The following is a 21,987-nucleotide window of genomic DNA, read 5'->3' on the forward strand; positions in this document are numbered from 1 at the left end:
GAGAAGTGCAACACTTCTTTCGGAGAAAAGAATACCAAGCCAGAGGAGCACCACATATCCACATGCTTTCATGGATTAAAGATGATACTAAATGTGGTCAAAACAATGATACCACTGTTTCACTGTTTATCGAAAAATATGTCACTTGTGAAATTCCATCAGAAGCAACAAATGCATGCACAAATTGTACAATTTCAAAGACACAAATGTGGGAAATATTGTCGTCACAAATACAAAAACACAGGGAAATACTATGCCAAATGCCACTTTGGTTTCCCTAGACCAGTTACAGAAACAGGTGAAGTGAACAACTCCATGTCTTCAGTTAGACATTGTGTTAAAGGTAAATCACCTAAGAACACGTATTACATAAAAAGAACAGAAGAAGCAAAATATATCAATAATTACAATGCAATCATTGCCCTCTTATGGAATGCAAACCTAGATGTGCAGTACATTGCAGACAACTCCACTGCAGTTGCACAATATGTTACAGCCTACTTCACAAAAGCAGAAAAAACAGAGCTTCAAGACCACTGGGATGACCTATCATTGGACAAAACACTGTCTCAGAAATTATACAGCTAAGGCATAAAAATGTTCTCTCTTAGAGAATGTGGCTGCTATGAAGCTGCAGATTTTTTAAACAGTACTGCTTTGTATGGAAAATCTGAATCTACAGTATGGCGAATTCTTGGTCCTGCTAAATCTAGAAAAAGAGTTCTCAAATCATATGACGACATAGAAACAATAGCCAAAAATGATCCTAACAGCCAAGACATTTTGAAAAATAATTTACTGGACACATACTACCCAAACAGAAGTATCACTTTAGAAACCATTTGTCTATGCCACATAGCCCAAAACTTCACATACAAAAATAATATAAAACCCGATGAAAATAAAGGTAGATAAGAGTGACAAATTGTGAAGGCAGCTTAGTGAAACTTAATAAAAGAAGCTTAATTAATCATATCAACTTGTCATTAAACATAAAGAACTATATTACATGTCCCTGCTACAACTCTTTAAACCATGGAGAAAAGAAGAAGAAATACCCGATAACTATGACTCATATGAAGACGCTTTCAAAGCAAATGAAAGCACTATAACTGATGTAAACTTTACACAGTACAAAACAATGTTGCATAATGAACAGCAACACGAAGAAGGACTCCAGGCCCAACCAGATAAGGATACTCCAAACAGTTGTCAACCTTCTGCAACAGGAAGCCAAGAACCACTGGGACAGCCACTAATAGCAAACGAGGCATAATTAGCTATGACAGAAGTAGAACACACCATGTGTCACTATGAAGAAGATACAGAAGACTTAACTGTACTGCAACCAAAACTGAACAATGAGCAGCGTAGCATTTTTCAAGAAGTAACAAAAGAAATTGCGCATGGTGTATAACATGAAAATAAAGAATGTACCTGCCAAAGTTACAAACCTATACTACTATACGTCAGTGGCGAAGCTGGTTCAGGCAAAACATTCTTAATCAAAATCATCAGCAAATTCCTTCAACAATTGATAAACAACAAACTGTCAGCTGTTGCAACTGCCCCCACATGTTTAGCTGCCTACGACATAGGCGGTGTCACTTTACACCAATTCCTACTCCTTCCAGTAGAACACCAAAACAAATTAGAATATTACAAACTTTCTGCAGAAGCTGCAATGGAACTATGCAGAGTTTTAAAATAAAGGAAAATGCTACTAATAGATGATGTGCGCATGGTCTCCAATCTAATGCTGGCTTTGATTCACCTCAGATTACAAGAAGTACTCAAAACAAACTACGAAGAGCTCTTTGGAGGAAAACACATTATTGTTTTCAGAGATCAATTGACACCAGTGAAAGGTGAACCTATTTTTAAAACCTTAGGACACAAACTCTGTTGGCAGCATAGGAAATGTTAACCTTTGGCAGCATTTCCAATACAGAGAATTAACAGAAAACATGCGCCAGTCTGCAGACCTCACCTATGCCAACATTTTAAAAAGTATTAGGGTTGGTATCTCAAGAAGCACATGCAAAATTAACAACCCGGCACATCGATGCACGTTATGGCCATAACTCATATGCTACTGATGTCATGGAACAATTAGCACACAAAAATGTCAATTGTATGTCCTTGATGCCAACTCTTGCAAGCTGTTCCAAATTCAATGAAACAATGTTGAAAAAAGAAATGCAACCAATAATTGAAATTTGCTCCACAGACAAACTGGGCGTACATGGTATGACAATACCCATGTGTCAACAAGCCACAACAAGACTAAACACCATAGAAAACTCTATCTCCAACACAGCTGGTTTCGAGAAAATATTAAAATGATCTTTAAACTGTAGAGTAATGCTTAAACATAACCTTGACATGGAGCAAGGACTAGTTAATGGAGCACTTGGTACAGTTGTTGGCTTTCAAACATACCCACATGATAACAACATTCAGTTTGTCAGTATTCTCTTTGACAAACTATCAAAAGTAAATAGGATATGACGCTCAAAAGCTCGATTCCTTCTTTTCAAAGACATGTATGTACGCATAGAACAATTTTCTCTAACTCTAGCATACGCAGTCACCATTCACAAATCGCAAGGTCTTACCCTAAATAAAGCATTGATAGATATTGGGAACACAGTCTTTAAAGAAGGCATGAGCTATGTAGCACTATCACGCTTATGTACACTTGACGGTCTATTTCTAATCAACTTTGATGTGAGTAAAGTAAACGCTGATATTCCTTGCATTTTAGAATACAATAGACTACGTTCACTATACACGCCCCATCTAAAAACCTATCCTGTTCCACAAAAAGCAAAACGTTGTAAAAGAAAACTACTTCAAACAGAAATGCAGCAGGATCTCACTGCAAATCTTCCAAAGAGAGTAAAAGAAGCTAATACTTCATCAATTACTACAACCAAAGAAGAATCTACTACTCAATGTAACTCAGGTACTTTTTCAAAGAAGCAACACACACTCCGAAGAAATGACTTGGACACAGAACTATCTGGTCCATTCAAATTTTCAAATATAACTGGTGTAAATTGCTATGCAAATGTAGCAATAAATATTCTATTTCAATTGCCACCAATTGTTGACAACATTTACTTACACAATACAGACCAATTGTGTTTGCAAATGCTAGTCCTTCATAGCAATGCAAGCAACAATCCTGACAATACATATAGTGTTCATGGAATAAGACAAGAATTGGTCTACTGTGCTGTAATGGTGACATTCACTATAAACTCACAAAAAGATCCACAAGAATTTCTAATGTACTTAGTACAAGTACTGGAAAACAAAAACATACCTATAAATGAATTCTTCCAGATTTCAAACATGTGGAAACATACATGCATTCTGCACAACAGTATGGCACAGGATCAAATCCCTAATTAACGTTTTGTGTATGTATCCATACCTAACTGTGAATCCGCTTCATTTTAGTAACTTGTACAACATGCAAACCATAGCAGATTTTGTACTACCTGCAATTCAGATAATTGCTCCACCTTACAAATACAAACATATAGTAAATACGTAATATTAATGCTTCTACGTTAAAATACAGATGGTACCAAAAACAACTGCAAGTTGACTGGATTCACACATGGTCAAGTATCAATTGGTAAGAAAACCTTCACAGCAATAGGTATAATCTACCACACAGGAGTACAACCAATTTCGGTCACTACACTGCATATATAAAAAGAATTGGGGATGGTTCGAATGTAATGATAGTACCATTACTCTAATGCAGAGATTACTAGCAAATCTTATAAACACTTATTTAATATTCTTAAAACCAAAATGTAATAACTAATCTGTACATAAACATTAACAAAACTTCAATTAGAAAACTATAAACAGTAAGAATACGCCAACAGGTATCTAAATGCTGCAAGATTTTGCAACAACCAAACAAATAAATCAATAACACTAATAACTAATCTGTGCATAAACATTAATAAAACTTCAATTAGAAAAAAACTATAAACAGTTACAATATGCCAGCAGGTATCTAATTGCCCCAAGATATTGCAACGCCCAAACAAATAAATCAATACCACTAAAATATAACAAGAAATAAACAGTTAGAATACACCAACATGTATCTAACTGCCCCAAGAATCTGCAACAACCCAACACATAGATTAGCAATTTGAGAATATAAATATTTTTATTTTTTTGTATTTATTCATTTATATTGCGCGCCAGACCCGAGGGTAAGAGGGTGCAAGAGCAGACAAGAATATTCTCAGCTTAATTACAGTGCTGTCAGTAGTTACAGTGAGTACTTTGGTTGGAACAGTTACAGTAGAGGCAGTAATATACAGTTTGGAAATATACATATTTACATAGTTTACAGTGGCATGGTGGATTATGCAGTCAACTAACGGTCATTGTTTTTTATCCACTGGATGTAGTTGTGTCTAAAGTGGGTGTAAGATTGAGGTGTCCTTAGGGAAGACGGTAGGGAGTTCCAATGTTGGGCTGCTTTCACCTGAAAGCTGTTGCCGCCCGTTTTGGTTCATTTGAACCTGGGAACTGTGAGCAGATTTGCATTAGAGGATCTGGTAGGTCTGTTAGGGGTATATCTAATTATTCTGTTCACTTGGTAGCAGGGGGAAGCATTGTTGAGGCATTTGTGAGTTAGGGAAGCTACTTTTAGCAGGAATTTGTCTGTAATAGTGAGCCAGTTGTGGGTTCTCCTGATATTGGAAATGTGTTCACTCTTAGGGATGCAGAGCGCTGCTCTGAGAGCATTATTTTGCAACATCTGGATTTTGTTGGTAACCTGTTTGTTGGTAACCTGTTTGTTGGCACCTACTTAGAAGGCGTTAAAGTATCCAATTATGATAGTACAAGGGCCCTGGCTAAAGTGATGCAGCTCTGTGATGAGAGGAAGGGTTTGGCTGCTCTTATTAGCTCACATGTGTAGGCCGTGGAAGATGCAAAGGAACTGACCTGTTTGTGGAAGGAGAGGGAGGAGTCAATGTATGTTCCTAATGTTTTCACTTCTTTGACTGTGTTCAATGACCTTGGCCGTGAAGCCAGCGGTGCGGGCTGCACTCCTATAGCCACTAGTATGTGGAGTCTTTAAACTTCAGGTACGTAATCTTTCAAAAAGACAAACAAAAAGAATCTCTTTTTAAGTGTGGCTGTATTTTATTCTTAACTCTCACGAGATCTTAGTTCTCTTATTCCTGCAGATGCCTATACGGGTGGCCAATGCATTTCGGAATAAATTCCTTCATCAGGGCCTGGTAAAAATCAATGCAACACCCATTTAAGTTGAAAAATCACCAAAGAGATAAAGAGAACCCCCATTTTAGACCCAATGTTGTGCATCCATTATGCACCAGATTGAAAAGAACCCCATATATTTCACATATAAGAGCACAGTTCAGAAATGCGCGTGTGTATATATATCATTAGATAAAGCATTCCATAGACATTACATTATATCAGCATGTAAGTACAAAAGAAAAGTACATACGGTTAACGATGAAAGTGTGTAAAGACAGCCCAGCGATTTGGAAACAATAAGCAAGATCAGAAAAAACAAAACGAAAGGAAATCAAGACTTAGCAATCACTCTTTACATTAAACGCTATCTGTGTTTATCTTCCGTTCTAGCACAAAGAAAATTAAATCTGACCTGGTTTCCTAGTGAACTTGTATGCCAGCGTTTCTTTCGCTAGTCGTGTAATCACTCAGCTTAATCTGGTCTGTGAATACGTGGTAGACTCGTGCTCGTCACAAATCCTATAGAAGACATAAGAACGAGTATCTTTAGCCTATCTAATGGCTCAGCGTTACAGAACAACGCGGAGCATTGTACTTCACTTACCTTGTGTCAAATCACAGTGCCACGAAACTTACACTTCTTTGACTACCATGATCGGTTTCCCGTCGATGATGAAGCTTGTGTATTTGTGATCCAATTTGGTGACATTGGGGGGTGGGACCGAGGATGATGAGTTCGGTCTTGTCATCATTCAGGCATAGACTATGAGAGGCCATCCATGCCTGGATGATGAGGTACACCCTGTTCACCAAGGACAACTCATGGTTGTAATCTCCCATCAACGCGATGAGGATCTGGGTATCATCGGCATAGTTAGTGTAGGTGATACCCAGGCCATCAAGATCATTAGACAGTGGCTTTGTGAACAAGTTGTACAGTGTGGGGGAGACACAAGATCCCTGAGGGACTCAGCATGTGATTGGGGTGGGCTCAGCAGCGGCTGAGGAGGAGAAGACACGCATAGATCTGTTACTTAGGAATGACTCGATCCAGCTGATGGCTTCTTGGGAGAAGTGGGCAGCAGAGTCCAGGTGGTTGCATAGAATTTTGTGATCTACTAGATCGAATGCTGCCGAGAGGTCTAAGAGGTCTAATAAAAAACTATAACCAGTTACAAATTGACAACAGGTATCTAACAATCTGCAACAAGCCAACAGATAGAACATTAGCCAGAAACAACAAGTAAACACTGCAAACAAAGAAAGAAATGTACTGTACCATAACCAAAAATGTTTTCTTTTAATCCACCTTGGATTTCTTTTCTCACAGACTCAATGATCTAAGCAACAAACACAGAAACTGAGCAAATTGCACAGTACACTTGTTTGTAAACTACTAAATATGAGGGTCGAAATGAAGCAGACATGTCAATGTAATAAGTCTGTAAACTACCTACAGTAACATGATCTTTTCTTTTATCACATAAATTGAAAAAGAAGATCTGCTCCAGTTACCCAAGTCATGAAAAAATATATTCAATGACAAAAATCAAACAGTAAGTATATTATAATAAATACAACTCATAAATACTGCTCCATAACACAACCATTGAAGCAAACAGCTAACCATACACCACAATACAAAATGTTTACTTCCATGGATATGTTATACTGCAGAGCTTGTTACCAAACTCTAATTCTTAATGACATCACATAGCCAAAACTTCACATACAAACTATACAAATCAAACTGTACACAAACTGTACATTTGCAAATATTTGATAGATGTTTGATTCTATGGGTGTGATCTATGGGTGTGATATGCTGCGGTGGTTGTGGCCAGGGCCTAGAGTCAACCACTGCAGCATATCACACCAATAGATCACACCCATAGAATCAAACATTTTAACTGACTATATGGGCTAATGCTTTGTTTTTTTTCAGTCCGCGGACAGCCGCGTTGACCGCGGACATGACAAACACATCAGGGGTGCCTGTCACCTAAACAAATACAGCATTTCACCCATCTCTTACTCCCCCACCCTCCCCAAGCACTCTTACGCACAACACACTTTCCAAATTTGTATTTCTTCACCATTCATTGCTGCGCTGTCCGCAGATCCAAAATTGCGGGCGCATCAAAACAATGCAACGCACCTCATGCTTCATTTCAGCCAATCAGCGAACATGTTGCATGTCCGTGGACATGACACAAGCCGATTAGCCAATAGGTGTCCTGTCCATGGAGCGACAGGGAAGTGTGTCCGCGGAGCGGACATAGATATCACACATTTTTTGTGACTTACTTTTTGGTCATTTTAAAAAAAACTACTGGACGGATTTTCACCAAATTTATAAAAGCACACTTTTGAGACCAAGCCGCTGGTCCTGCCGCAAATTTGGTGAAAATCAGTTCAGCGGTTTGGGCTGTACGCGTGAGCAAAGTTTTTTCCCCATTCAGTCTATGGGAATAAAAGACATTTTGGGACCCCCCTTATAACTTTGCCCCCCCCTGGACTAAACCTCACCAAACTTTACAAAACAAGAATTCAGAATGGGCCATATACTATTTTTGCAAAGTTTGGTGAGGATTCATCCAGGGGGAGCGAAGTTATAAACTGCCCAAAAAGTGCACAGCCACTGTGTAATATATATATATATATATATATATATATATATATATATATATATATATATATATATATATATATATATATATATCATTTTTGTGACCTGCACGGTCTCCACCAATGTGGAGTAAATGAGTTACCAACAAAAACACATAAGCAAAAGTAACATACAATAATAGCAGCAGGACATTCTACTAAGTGCTATGTGCTAAATAGCTAGTGAAAATACACAAAATACTCAATATTCTGTCCTGCTATGCCAGAAAAGGTCAGCTGAATTTCATGCACTAATGAGTCAAGAGTCTACTAGAAGAGACCATTCTCTCAGTCTTGCATTGTTAGTGTTTTCAAGAAAAAAGAGCTCATAGAGGAAAGCTAAAATGTCACCCCTTCTTTCTGTGACAAAGAATATTGAGGTGGGGTTATGTCATGCTATTTTATGTCATTGGGCAATTGTATAGTGCCATTTTTCCAATTGGTATGATCTAAAAGCACTGTGGGATGAACACCCTTTGGGATCGTAGTCCAGATCAGTGGAGAGAGTAAACTAGGAAATAGTGCTTGGCTGCACTCAGTATGTGTGCAGCCAGGGGAGTTTACATGGTGTGTAGCTGCATTGTAATGATAAGTGTGGTGATGTGGTTGTGTGAGATCAGTAGAAAGTGAGCAGCAAGGCCGATTTGACTTGGGGGTAGCCGCATTCTGGCAGAAGTGGAGGTGGAGCTTCCATATGAGATGATGTGTGCTGCTAGTGTGAATTTATCATGGTGTTTAGGTGCATTCTAAAGACTGTTGAGGTGTTTATGGAGGTGTAACAGTATGTGTGTAGCTAGGCCAAATTGATTGAGAGGTATAACTGCATTCTATTGTTCTATTGTTTGTTGGTGCAGAGGAGAGAGTTAGCATAATGGAATGTGTGGGTATCTGTTCAAATTGGATGGAGTCCCATGTTCCAGATTACCTTCCAGTGCCTGCCAAGTTGACCGCATCTCCCTATTTCAGAGGTTCAGAGCTTTAGTTCTCCTAGAGACATTCTCGGTCTACTGTGGAGTTTGTTCTTTTTACCAAGCTTGAGCATGTCTTTCCGTGCTCGACAAAGACATTAGTATTGAATTGCCGGATTCCAAAACTTTACTGGGCTAAGCAATTGCAGGTCCATGGCCATCCCTGTATCTTGTTGAGTCTGCAATTGCTTATTGGATAACATCTTCTCAGTGTTCACTTACATCTGTTCTGTTGTATCAGACCTATGAGTATATCTTAGATATGATGAGTGGTACTCAGTGAACCCAAAGGTCCAGCATCACACCAGACCATGTTGTTAGTGCAGTGTCTGAATTACATTTTTACAAGCAGTGGAGGTTTGAATATCCGTGGTCTAGTGTGTGGTTTGTCTTAAAAAGAGGCAACAGTACACCGTTGTCACATGCAGGAGCCTGCCTTTCCAGATTTCTCCCCTGATTCAAGAGCAAATTCACTTGAAGGCAGAACAAAGTCAGCCCATTTCTAATGCTTCAGCAAAATTGCTAATGGGAATAACTTCTCTGGGTCCGAAGTATTTGGTTACATAATTTGGTTGGATGTGTCCATCCTAGTTTTTGGTTTGAATTGTGAGATTACACTGCAGCATTGTCCCTTGTGAGAGTTGAGTGTGCTAGAGATCACATCCAATGAGAGAGCGTAGTGCATATCCACAAGAGACAAAGAGCAAGCCCAATCAACACTTCAGAACATAGGTGATACTGAGTCCCAGGTAAAGAAGCGCAGGGCATTAATTCCCAGACAGATCAGGGTGAGTATTTCTGCTGATCAGAGAGCACATTGCATACCTAGTGGACAAAAAGATCAGTCAAAAACATGTTTGAACATAAGTGCTACTAGGCCCCGTGTTTGTAGTTATGTGCATTAATTTCCAGATAAGTACAAGATAGACACCACCGAGATTGAGAACGTAGTGCATACCTGGAGGAAGACAAGGATAAAGCCCACTGATTGCGTAAGAACTTAAGTGCTACTACGACTCAGGTTTGGAGTCCTGGGCATTAGTTTCCAGATAAATAGAGATAAGCATCTCATGGTCATAGCGCGTAGTGCATACCTGGTGGAAGACAATTAACAAGTGTAGTCATAGTGAAACAACATAAGTGCTACTATGATTCTGGTTTGGAGTGCTGGGCAATAATTTCTAGACTGGGCTAGGGTAACACAATCAAAGTGTTGGTGCATGAAAGCAAATAGGCATTCATTGCTGAGCACCAGGGGCCAGCAGGTTCATAGTGTTGAATTTAAATGATCACTGGAACCAGCTTCTGAGTCCCAGTTGTTCTTGCCTTCCCATAATGATGGGGTTTCTTGCTCTCAGTGGTGGGTGGCCAAAATGGTCCCTTTCATGATTTATGGTGAACGGGGCTTTCCAGAAAGACGTGTAGTCTTGTCTATGTCATATGTGGGGAGGTACTGAGTTCAACAATGTTGGCGCCAGGGTTCAGTATGCGCACCCTCCTATCCTGGCTGAATTGTAGGTGGGAAGCACTAGGAGGAGGGCTCTGCTTGATGATGATGATTGATTATTTATTGAGCTTACTTACATCCGGAGACACCATGGTGCTAAAACCAGCAGAGAAATTGTCACCGGAATTCAAAAAGAAAAGTCTTAAGGGCACAGTGAAAAGTCAGATGGCGCTCCATACCATGCAACTCCACAGGGAGCGAGTTATAAAGCTTAGCACCCACAACAGAGAAAGCTCGATCCGTGATGCGAGACACCGGAATCCTTGGGACTGCAATGACAGCATTAAACTCAGAGCGCACAACCCGGCTTGGAACATAGGACTGGAATTTCTGTTGTAGATATTCACCCCCAAGTCCATAAAAGGCTCAGTGGTTAGGCATACAGAGGTACTCTTTTTTTCAATGGTGAGACAGTGAAACTGGCAATGATCTGGTGAAATGTGAGCAGAGAAAGGGGCATGGGAGACCACTGGAGCAGCTGAAGTAGACACAAGAGGTAGAGTGGCTGTGGTAGGTAGTGTGAATATCAATAACATATTCCACTCAGCACAAGAGTGGCAACCACAGGTGCATGTAACCCAGGAGAAATAAAAAAAGAACCTTTCATAGTACTTTCAATTTAAAGTGCCCAGCCTGCCAACTCAGAATCAAGAGAGAGTGGCACACCAAGTTTGACACCCAGGTCCCTCACTACATGAACAGGGGAAGGAAGTGCACCAAGAGTGATGGGCCAGAAATTGGAAGTCCACCGAGAGGCAGCAGAAGGGGGACCAACCACTGAGACCTCTTTCTTGTCCCAGTTCAGCCTCAGCCAATAATCACTCATCCACCTACCCACCTCCTCCAGGCATCCTTGCAGCTGTGACACAGCCTCCTGTTGATGAAGATCAATACGGACAATAAACTGCATATTAACGGCATACAAGTAGCGGCGGAGGCCGGGGGCATAGAGAGTTTGACCAAGGGCTGAATATTCACATGAAACTTTGTAGGGGACAGGGTGTAGCCCTGGGGAACACCACAGGAGAGGGCAAGAGGGGAAGAACAAAAAGAAGAAAGGGAGAGCGACTGAGTATGTCCAGTAAGAAAGGACTCCAATCAGGCCAGCACATGGCTGGATACCGAAGCCTCTGCCAATCTAGAAACCAGGAGGGAATGGTCAACAGTGTCAAAGGCAGCAGACACATCTAGAAGTATCATCATCTCTACCCGACCGGGGTAAAAGAGCCGATCAAGATTGTCTGCCACAGAGATCAATACAGCTTCATTGCCTTGGCCCAGGTGGAAGACTGAATGGAAAGGATAAAAAACAAAAACAGATCTCTCATGAAACAAGCTCAGGAAAGGTGGGATCAGTGTCTCAAGCACTTTCATGAAAACAGGAAGCAAAGAAATTGGGTGAAAATTAAAAAGAACAGAAGTGTCAAGTGATGGTTTCTTTAGAAGGTAGATCACCAGGGCGTGCTTAAGATGAGAAAGGATAATATCTGAGTAGCAAAAGAGGTTTACTGCCTGCCCCACCCATACAGCAATCTGAGGAATAACATTTTTAATGATTTTCAGAGGAATGTCATCCAAGGGGGAGGTGGACTTCATACTGAGGGTAGCTTTCACTAGCTCATCAGAACCAACATTGGGGAAGACTGACCATTGCTGCGTAGATTTAGCCACTGTGTGAGGGTGCTGCAACATTGTCGATCTTAACCTGGACAAAGTGATTTTGTCTCTATTCTTAACAATATTCTGAAAGGGCCACAGAGTTACATAATTCCTGAGAGGGACTAACCCCTGGCTGGACATTAGGAGGAGATGATAAGGCACAAACTAGACAGAAGAGTTCCCTAAGTTTATCAATCAAGTTTATGTCTGAATCTTAGCTGTATAAAAGTAACATTTGGCTCTTGGATAGCTTTGTGATAGCAATAGTTTCCAGTAGAAGCCGGATTCTATCTGCCTCACAGTATGACCTCCTCCATCTATGCTCAGCTTGCCTATCTCTGAGCCAGTGAGATCTCAATTTACTGGTAAACCAGGGCTCAGAGGGGGCCGGGTGAAGATTGGAAAGCTTGAAAGGAGAAAGGTCATCAGCAACATCCCTAAAAGTGCATCTAAGTAGAGAGAGATCAACAGACCAAGTAGCTACACACCTACTTTGAGTTTGAGCAGTAATGCTGGAGTCAGAAACCCAACCACAGATAGGTTTCTGAATGTTTGCACTGACAGCCAAGCAACATTGAAACTTGACATTAATCTGAAAGGGCACTATAAAGGGATCGTACCAGTCAACTGGAAAGACTGGAAGGACCAAAACAAGGGAATTAGGTGCATACATCAAATCTAATGTGTTACCAAGGAAGTTACTAGGTTCAACCAGTTGAACCAATCCGAGATCAAGCATTGCAGCATAAAACCACTTAACAGCAGGGTGGTAGTATCATTAAACTTCAAATCAAATTGAAGTCACCCACAATAACCATATTCGGGTATAAAAGTTGAAGTTCTGCTGTCATTGCAACAAAGGTATCACAAACGGTGACATCATTCTGAGGAGGCCCTTAGCAGACTAGCACATAAAGGGTATCAGTAGATGACAGTGATAGCCACACCAAACACACTTCTATCTGAATGCTATATGTCAAAGGGATAAGAGAAGCTCCTATTTGAGATTTAAAAATTAGAGCAACACACCCTCTGAGGTGCACCAAATCGCGGTCAAGGTAGTGCTTCAGCAATAGAGGGGCCTGAGCAATCACAAAGCCAAGTTTCCGTGATGCAGGACATATCAGGCTTCAACTCCTGCATAAGTTCATAGAAAGCACAAGCATGTGCTGTCAGAGAGTATACATTGCATAAAAAGCTGCTAAGGACTTTAGCAGATGGTATGGGGAGCTGAATCAGACCCTTTATCATAGGACTAAACCCCACAGGATAAATGGTGTTGCAAGGGGCCAAATTCAATAAGTTAGCCAAAGAATAAATCAGGAGGCCTGGTAGCTTGTCTGCTATTAGTGACCCTTCTGAGATATGGATGAGCACATATAGGCTTGCCTTTTGTGCGCCTTAGGCACGCATAAGTCATGCCCGCTGCGCTGTCCCGTAGGTTGACACATATATAGTGCGTAGAAGAACATGTGACCGCAATGAAGCAGCAACTAAAGAAACATTCTGCCTACAATAGGCAGGCATCAACAAAATCAAATAAAATGCTCCTAACGCCATCAACAGCAATATGAACAAAAGAGGAGGTTTTGGGGAAGGAATACATTCACACACTTGCAGCAATATGCTTAAAAAAGAAAGAATATGCAGCCTCCGTGCTTTGGCTCCTTCCTAATAAAAAAAAACTGTTTCTAGATCAGCGTTCCAATGCTGTGCAGGTAGGACACATGACCGCAATGAAGCAGCAACTAAAGACAGACTCTGCCTACAAAAGGCAGATGTCAAAGTGGTGTTTGGCCTTAGGGTGTGGGTTGGAAGGTAAGGCATAATCTTTTCTTGTAGGTATTTGGGGTCCGGCTTTGTGCACTGCTTGGTGAGTAATGTGCAGGATTTTGAAAGTGGCCCTTTGTTCAATTGGGAGCCAGCACAGGGTGTGGAGAGGAGGTGAAAATGTGATCCTTTCATCCGAGTGCAAGGAGCAATCTGGCAGCCGAGTTTTGGATTCTTTGGAGTTTGTTTAGTTTGTAGGCTGGTGCACCCAGGTAAAGGGAGTTTGCATAGTCAAGTCTGGACATGACATTGGCCATAATTGCAGCCAGTCTATTGGGGCAGGTGAGGTAAGGGAAGATGCATTTCAGAATCGTAAGGTGGAAGTGACAGGATTTGAATACATTGTTAAAGTGGTGGGACAGAGTTAGGTCAGAGTCCATTGTGCAGCCATGTTTTTTGATTGGGATGGAGGTGGGGGCAGCGCTGAGGGATGGTGGCAAGGGAGACGGTTGTGGCAATAGAGCCGGTTTGTGACACACAATATTCCCTGTTGTCTCTGATTACTAAAGGAGATGATTGATCATCATTAAGAGGTCAATGTCTGTGGGACATGCTGCTACATCAGGGCGAGAATCATAGGTCAATTTGGGAATTCTCAGGATAATTTATGTGTCATTAGCATAGTTATATCAGGTGAGATTGTGAGAGCCAAAGAGACCGGGCAGAGGGGTCATGTAAAGTTTGAAGAGAAAGGGTGAGAGGCAGGCCAGTTGAGGTACTCCAGTGCTCACTGGTCATGTGGTGGAGAGGAAAGAGGGGCAATAGGTGATTTGCAGTCTGTTAGTGAGGAATGAAGTGATCCAGTTGAGCGCTGAATCTAGGATTCCTAGAACGTGAAATCTGTTAAGGAGGATTGTGTGGTTAACAGTGTCAAACGCTGCAGAGAGGTCAAGAAGTACAAGTGCTGCACATCCTTCAGAGTCTGCAGTGACTTTAAAGTCATCCTCGATAGAGATCAGTGTGGCTTCATTTCCATGGTGCAGACTTAACCATGAATGTGTGGGGTCTATGATGTTGTTGGATTCCACAAGACATTTGAGCTGTGTGTATGCAATGGGGTCGATGAGCTTTGCTAAGAATCAGTGATTGGAAATCGACCTATAGTTGATTGGTTGGAGAAGATTGAAGGATGCTTTCTTTAGAAGAGGTTTGACATGCATGATTTCGAAGGGTTCTGGGTAGGTGCCGGAATATAAGAGAGTCAATAAAGATGGACCTTGCCAATTCTCCTACACATGTGGAGGTGAAGGTTTCTTTGAGGAAAGAGGTGGGACAAGGATCAAGGCTGTCGGGTAGTAGTTTGACAAACTACTCAATCAAGATAGGTTTGAAAGAGCAGAACGAAGGGGTCTTGGAGGGCAGCAGGGTTGATTCTTGAAGAGAGGGTGTTGGGCAGGCAGTGAGGTTGGAAAGTTCGGTATTGAGGGTGGCCGTCCTGCCTAGGGCTGTTTTGTGAAGTGTTCTGAGAGGGAGTTGCAGAGCGTTGTCAGGACGTGGTCGGGGCAGAGGTGCAAGTAAGGTTGGAAATTGCATCATGATCATGTGGAGCTCTCTGCTACTGCTGTGGCAGCTCAGGATTTTTTGGTTTTAATAGGTTTTTTTGGTCTTTCAGATCTCTGATTTGTAGCTTTGGTGATTGTGGGCATACACTGATTTGCTTTGAGGGGTTATGGAGGCTTTCCATTTGCGCTTGAGGGAGCAGTTTGGGGTTTTGAATGCCTTCGGGGGAGGGGTGAACCACTTGGGTGTAGGTCCCTCGTTGGAGGGAACGGTGCAGAAGGGGGTGAGAGGAAGAAGTGAGTCATTGAGCCAGGAGTCAAGGGCCTTGATGGGTACGGGTCTATCTGTAGCCGGAAGTGAGGGGAGGGCATGTAGCAGTGTTTCTGCCAGGTCAGATAATATCTTGACCTTGTTCCAACACTCGAACTGAGAAGGAGGGATCAAGGAAGCCTTGTGAGGTGGGGGTGGTATGCAGAGAGAGAACGGTATGGCTGAGTGGGCTGTCCAGATGAGGGGTTTAGTGGTGGATGTGGAAATGAGGTCAGAGGAGCTTGAAATGGTATCAAGGGTATGGCCTGCAGTGTTGGTGGGTCCTGTGATATGCTGGGTAAGGTTGAGTGCCTCCAGATTGTCGACCAGGTGTTGGTTCAGTCATGGAGTTTTGGGTAAGTCAAAACCAGATATACTGAAGTCCCCTAGCTGGGTGAGTGCTGGGTGGTTACCTACTGTGGCTGCTAGCAAGTCGCATCGGCTGTTGCTGAAATGTATGTCGTATCTGGGGGCCTGGAGATGAGTAGTAAGCTGTGCAAGAGAGCGGGCGGGGGAGAGAGTGTGACTAGTAGCGATTCACAGTTAGCTGTGCAGAGCTGTGTTTCAGTGAAGGTGATGTAAATGTGTGGTTTGTGGAGGATGATTACTCCACCTTCTCTAAACGGTCTGTTGTGGGTGAATAGTGAGTATATGGGTGAGAATACTTCATGTGCAATTAGTTTGAAATCATTCTAGAACCATGTTTCAATTATGAAAATGATGAAAATGAGATCAGGATTGTCGACGGTGAGGAGTTCATAAATGCTTTGTCTGTTTCTGGCTGGTTGAGTGGACATTGATTAGGAGGCAGGTGAGTTTGTGGAAAGTTGCAGGGACGGTGCTTCCGCGGGTGTCCAGGGCTGGCAGCACTGCAGTGGTCAGTGTGGCCGGTGTGATGGTGTTGGTCACTGGGAAGGACGGTGTGATCGGTTGGAATCGGTCTTTCGTTGTGACTGCAGGGACGGTGTTGATCAGAGGAAGGGATTCTGTTGGTGGGAATGGAGAATCTGAGTGGTAGATCTGAGGCGCAAAGAGGGAGCAGTGTCATCACAGACCTTCCGGACAGTGCCACGTGACCATGCGCTCGCAAAATACACAGGCACATTTGCAAAACCAAGCTTTAAGGTCCTTGTCAATGCTCCTTACACAAGTCTGCTGGAAATCTGCTTATTTGTTATTTTTCAAAAGTGTCAAAATGTATGTACATACAATACTCATATAACTGAACCCCTACTCTACAAAATCCATTCAGACTTTACACAAACATGCAAGGTTGGGTCTACAATCTTTCTGAAAACATTTGTCAAACAGGAGCAAAGGTAAAAGCCATCTAAAAATGTTGAGATCCCCCTCTAATTTAGCCCTCTCTTGACAAAATCCCACCAAACCTTTGAAAATCTGTTTGCAAACATTTGTGTAGATTTGTCAAATGGCACCAGATTTATAAGACTTTCCATTATTTTGGGAACCCCCTCTTATTTTTCCCCCTCTTGACAGAATCCCACCAAACATTGTAAAACCATTCAAAATTATGTCTAGAACAATAGTTCAAAATTACATGCAGTTTCATTGAGTGGCGCCAGAGTTATAAGCCATCCAAAAACTGCTTTTCACCAACCCTGTAATGCAGAAATAGTCACAGGTTTCCCAGGACATCTGAAGTGTCTAACACTACAGGACTGTCCTAGGACACCTGGAGTGTTGTGGACTTTGGGGATGGAAAATACTAGTTTTTTTTACCCCTCCACCTCCCAGAGATTGTTTGTTGTGTTTGACAAGTGCAATGTTGCATTTTTTTAGGTTTCTACTGCAGTGTCCGTGGACACTGGCAAAAGTCTGCAAATCCAACATGCTTGGCATTTCCAGAAAGCAGAAGCGGTTCATGCTTTTCCCCATCAAATCAGCAGGTGCGCCTGATGTCCACAGACTTCACGTCTCCTGATAGGCCATCAAATGCCTGTCCACGGACTAAACAGGCAAATGGGTCAGCGGAGTGGAGTCAGATATCACTAATTTATTTGGAAAACAACTACTGGACGGAATTTACACCAAATTTACAAAAGCGTGCTTTCGTAATCATGCCTCTGCTCCTGCAGCACATTTGGTGAAAATCCGTCCAGCAGTTTGGGCTGTGGCCATTATGTCTATGGAAAAAAACATGTTTTGGACCCCCCTATAATTTTGACCCCCCTCTTGACGAAACCTCTCTAAACTTGCCAGACAAATTCAGAACGGGCCATATACTTTGTTTTGCAAAGATTGGTAAGGATTCGTCCAAGGGGGAGCAAAGCTATATGCTACCCAAAAAGTGCTCTTCCTATGAGATGAGCAACTTAACCATAACTACACCGCCGTTACTGCAGGCCGTGTAATTTCAGGGTTTGTGGTAGCAGCCCTGTAGTTACGGTTAAGTTGCTCAACTCATAGAAACTTTGACCCTCCTAGCCAAAATTGTGATATCTGGGTCTATTCCGGGGACTCATTTCCTAATTCGTAGTCCGTAGATGGCTCTGGACAAATCAGGGGATGGCTTGTTGTCCACAGACATTGTATACGGCCACTGATTGGTTGTTGGTGTCTGATTTTATGAAACTGTCACCATGCTGGATCCGCAGAGAGGAAAACGTGTGGAAAACACATTTGGGGTAATCTGCTGGCTGAAAGAGGGAATGGTACGGGTGGGGGAGTGGAATAAAGTTTATATGGAGCTGTTTTCATAGGTGCCAAAAAGGTTTGCAGGTGCCGTCGAGTACGCAGACATTAATGCTGACCGCGGACAGCACAGTGAAAAAAAGGAAAGAAAAACACATTTGGGGTTATTTTATGGCCAAAAGGTGACCTACGAAGGGTGGAGGAGTGGAAAAAATGTTAAGATGGAGCCATTTTTGTAGGTGAAAAAAGTGGTGCAGGTTTAATTTTATTGTGGTGGTTGTGGCCAGTATATATAGAAGGTTTGCCCTGTGCTACAGTGCCATCTGGGTCCTTTAAGGGTTCCAGGCATGTAAAGGGGACTGTGGTGACCACAGAAAGACGTGAGGGTCCACGGACATTGGGGGATCAACCAATAAGGTTTTGTGGTTGTGATGTAAAGGTAGAGAGGGTAGCAGGTGTTTTCATTGTTGGGTGCAGCCAATATATTATATGATACAATATTTATAACATGCTTAATACCCAGAGGTTTCTAAGCGTGGACCCAGGGATTGAACCTGTGTTGCTCTTTGTCATCTTGCTTCCGAGGCAAGCATGCTGCCCCTGACCTATCCTCCCAAGACAGATGTCTGTAGCTATGGCTATGACGAAGCAGAGTGTGTGGATATTGGGAGATTTCTGGATGCATTTGTTGAAGGGTTACACTGAATCTTGTGGCATCTCTGCTACTATCGGGTTGGAAGAAGAGGAAGTTTGGTGCTATGCAGTTTGTGTGTTAAACTGGGTGACCTTACTGCCATTATGTAAGAGTATGGCTCACTTTAAACATTCAGATATTATTGTTGTGAATTGTGGAGGCAATAGTTTGGGCTATGTAAGTCCAGTATCTTTTCAGCTTTCAATTAAGAATATGTTGAGAAGCCTAATGGAAATCCAGCTGCAAAGATAATTTTTCTCAAATCATTCCAAGGCAAATATGAAGATGACATCATTTGTTTTCTCCACAAATGGAAGAAGCTATGCATCTTGTCAATACAGGAGCATGTGCTTCTTTCATGTGATTTAGGGATGGCATCTTTTGAGAATGAAAATGGAAGTCGGATGGTGTAAATACTTTTCAGAGGGGTGGAGTGCATTTAACTGATGTTGGCAATCAGCTTTTTCTTTGGAATGTTGAAAATGCATTGAAAAAGATAATGTGAACAAGTTAAAAGGGAAGATGTGGCGTGTGTACTGAAGCATTTCCTAGTAGGTGTGGGACATAAAAAAGAAAAAAAAGAAAATGTAAAACCAAAAACTAAAATAAAAAGCCTATTTAAGAGGCACCATTGTAATATAAATGCTTTGAATGAAGTTTAAACCTCTCCATCCCCTTCAATTGGTCATGCTGTCCATGAACAACTATATGTTGAATCTGGGTATTTTAAGGATGCTACACATGGAAAGGGGACTACTGGTTTTGTGGGAGTGGTATACAGGAAGAATGGGAAGCAAGTGTTATGTTTTTTGTGTGCAGTAACAATGGCTATGGCTTTGAGGAAGCAGAGTGTCTGGTTGTTGTATGATTATTGGGTCCATTGGCTCAAGGTGTACTGTGAGCAGTGTGGATTACCTGGGAATCTTGTATTTGAACAATTTGAATTGTCCATGTTTGAGGTTTGAGGAAAAAACAGGGTTGAAATCCTCCTGTTTTGTGAGAGTATGGTTACATTGAAGCAGCCGGACATCATTGTAGTTCACTTTGGTGGCAATAGTTTGGGCTATATCATTGGCATTGTATTACAGTTTGTAATGAAAGATACATTTACATAGTTGATGGAAATGTTTTTGCATTTGAAACTTGTTTTCTTTTGGATAGCTGAAAGACAAATGTGGAAGTTTTCGGATTTATGTTGTCCTCAAATTGAGATATCAAGGCGCAATATTAACACAACTGTACGTGTATTTTTTTGCAGGATGTTGGAATGACATCTTTTCAGAGTGAAAATATCAAGGTTTATATCTTGAACATTGTTTGAAAAGATGGAGTGCATTTGACTGATGTGGAAAATGTTCAACATATATTGAAACAGTGTCTGTGAACATATAAAATATGGATTTGAATATTTTTTAGAACTTGTAGTAACAAAAAGGAAAAACAGAAAAAAAGCATTAGAAGCACTTTTTGTGAAAGTTAGACAAAATAATGAAGTTTAGTACAACATTTGTTACTTAAGTATATAAAACCAAATAATCCCAACAATATATAGAAGTCAGAAAGTTAAAAAAGGTTATTTTAAGAGCCACAATTTTTTAACAAAAAACAAGTGCATTGATTTTGATTCCCCTGCCCAGTGCCTGACATTTTTCAGGTGTCTGTGCACTATAATAGTATCTGTGGACCTTACAGGATGAAAAAGGTCATCTGATTTTTTTTCTTCTATTTTCTAACTGTTAAAGGTGGCTCCAAAAGGATCCTTTTTTGTTTTTCTGGCTTGTATGCTTTTTGGGGATTTATTTTTGTCAGAGATATGAGGAGGTAAAGTGAGGGAGGGAAGGAGTAGCAACCACAGATATAGAGGAGAAGGTGGACAGAGGAAGATGTTGGCCATGCCTTACATATAAGGTATGGGGCAGTGTTTTTCGTGTTCCTTGACTGGTGCTTCAAAAGCACTTTGAAACTGCTCCTCCCTGAAGAGCGATGTGTCGCAGTATGTACAGAGTCTTGAAAGGTGAGGATTAACAGCCTCCCCTGTGGCCTGAGAGGGAGCTGACGGAATACACTGCTCCACAGGAGTAACTTGTGGATTGGCAAAAGTGGTTGAGTAAAATGCAGTACTGGAAGTTAAATGCTTCTCCGTGACAAAGAAACTGACTTTACCAGAGCACATGAGTGGTTGGATTTGGTGTGGAGGTGCACCGAGGTGATGCCAAAGAAATGCTGCTTAGGTTGTTTGAGAGTAAGCATGACCCAGCACTGAATCCATTTAACCTGGGCAGCCTGAGCCTTTGGTACTCCTCTAAAGGTGGTAAAAAATGTCACACTCATGATTCTCTCTGGGTGCTGGAGGTAAGCACTTCCTCTACATATTCTTACTGTTGCTTGCTTTCCTCACCAACATCACTGCACCTGTTGCCCTGCCAAGTCTTTTCTCTTGGTGGTTGTGATGGTGGTGGTGGTTCCTGGGAAGGAGGGATGGCCATGAGAGATACCATTGTTTAGCTTATGGATGTCTGTTGGAAGAAGCTCTCCTGGAAGATTATGTTTGTGGGTGTGCCAGATTATAAATGACTAAAAGAAGTGGGTGGGTCCCTTTAGAGGACCCGTCCCAGGACTACTGAGCCAAAAGGAGGCCTTGGAAAAAGTGATACAAGTTGACTTTCAAACTGTCTGCAGTGATGGACACTTTTTGCCAACACTCTGTCACAGTGGGCAGGTGCAGTTACATGATGACTTCTGGGGATGTGTGTGGTGGCACAGAGTGCATGCACAATAATGTTCGAAAACAGGTGTGCTGTCTGTTGATTAGCTAAAAGTGCTTTATGTGAGATCAGACATGTGCAGACTTGAGCCGGACTTCCTTAAGTTCTGCAAACCTCTTAAAACATTGTGTTTTTCTTTCTCTTTCCATCTCTTCCTTCCCTATA

This window comes from Ambystoma mexicanum, chromosome 6q (genome assembly GCF_040938575.1).
Source record: "Ambystoma mexicanum isolate Mex_15411 chromosome 6q, UKY_AmexF1_1, whole genome shotgun sequence".
NCBI classification, from domain to species: domain Eukaryota; kingdom Metazoa; phylum Chordata; class Amphibia; order Caudata; family Ambystomatidae; genus Ambystoma; species Ambystoma mexicanum.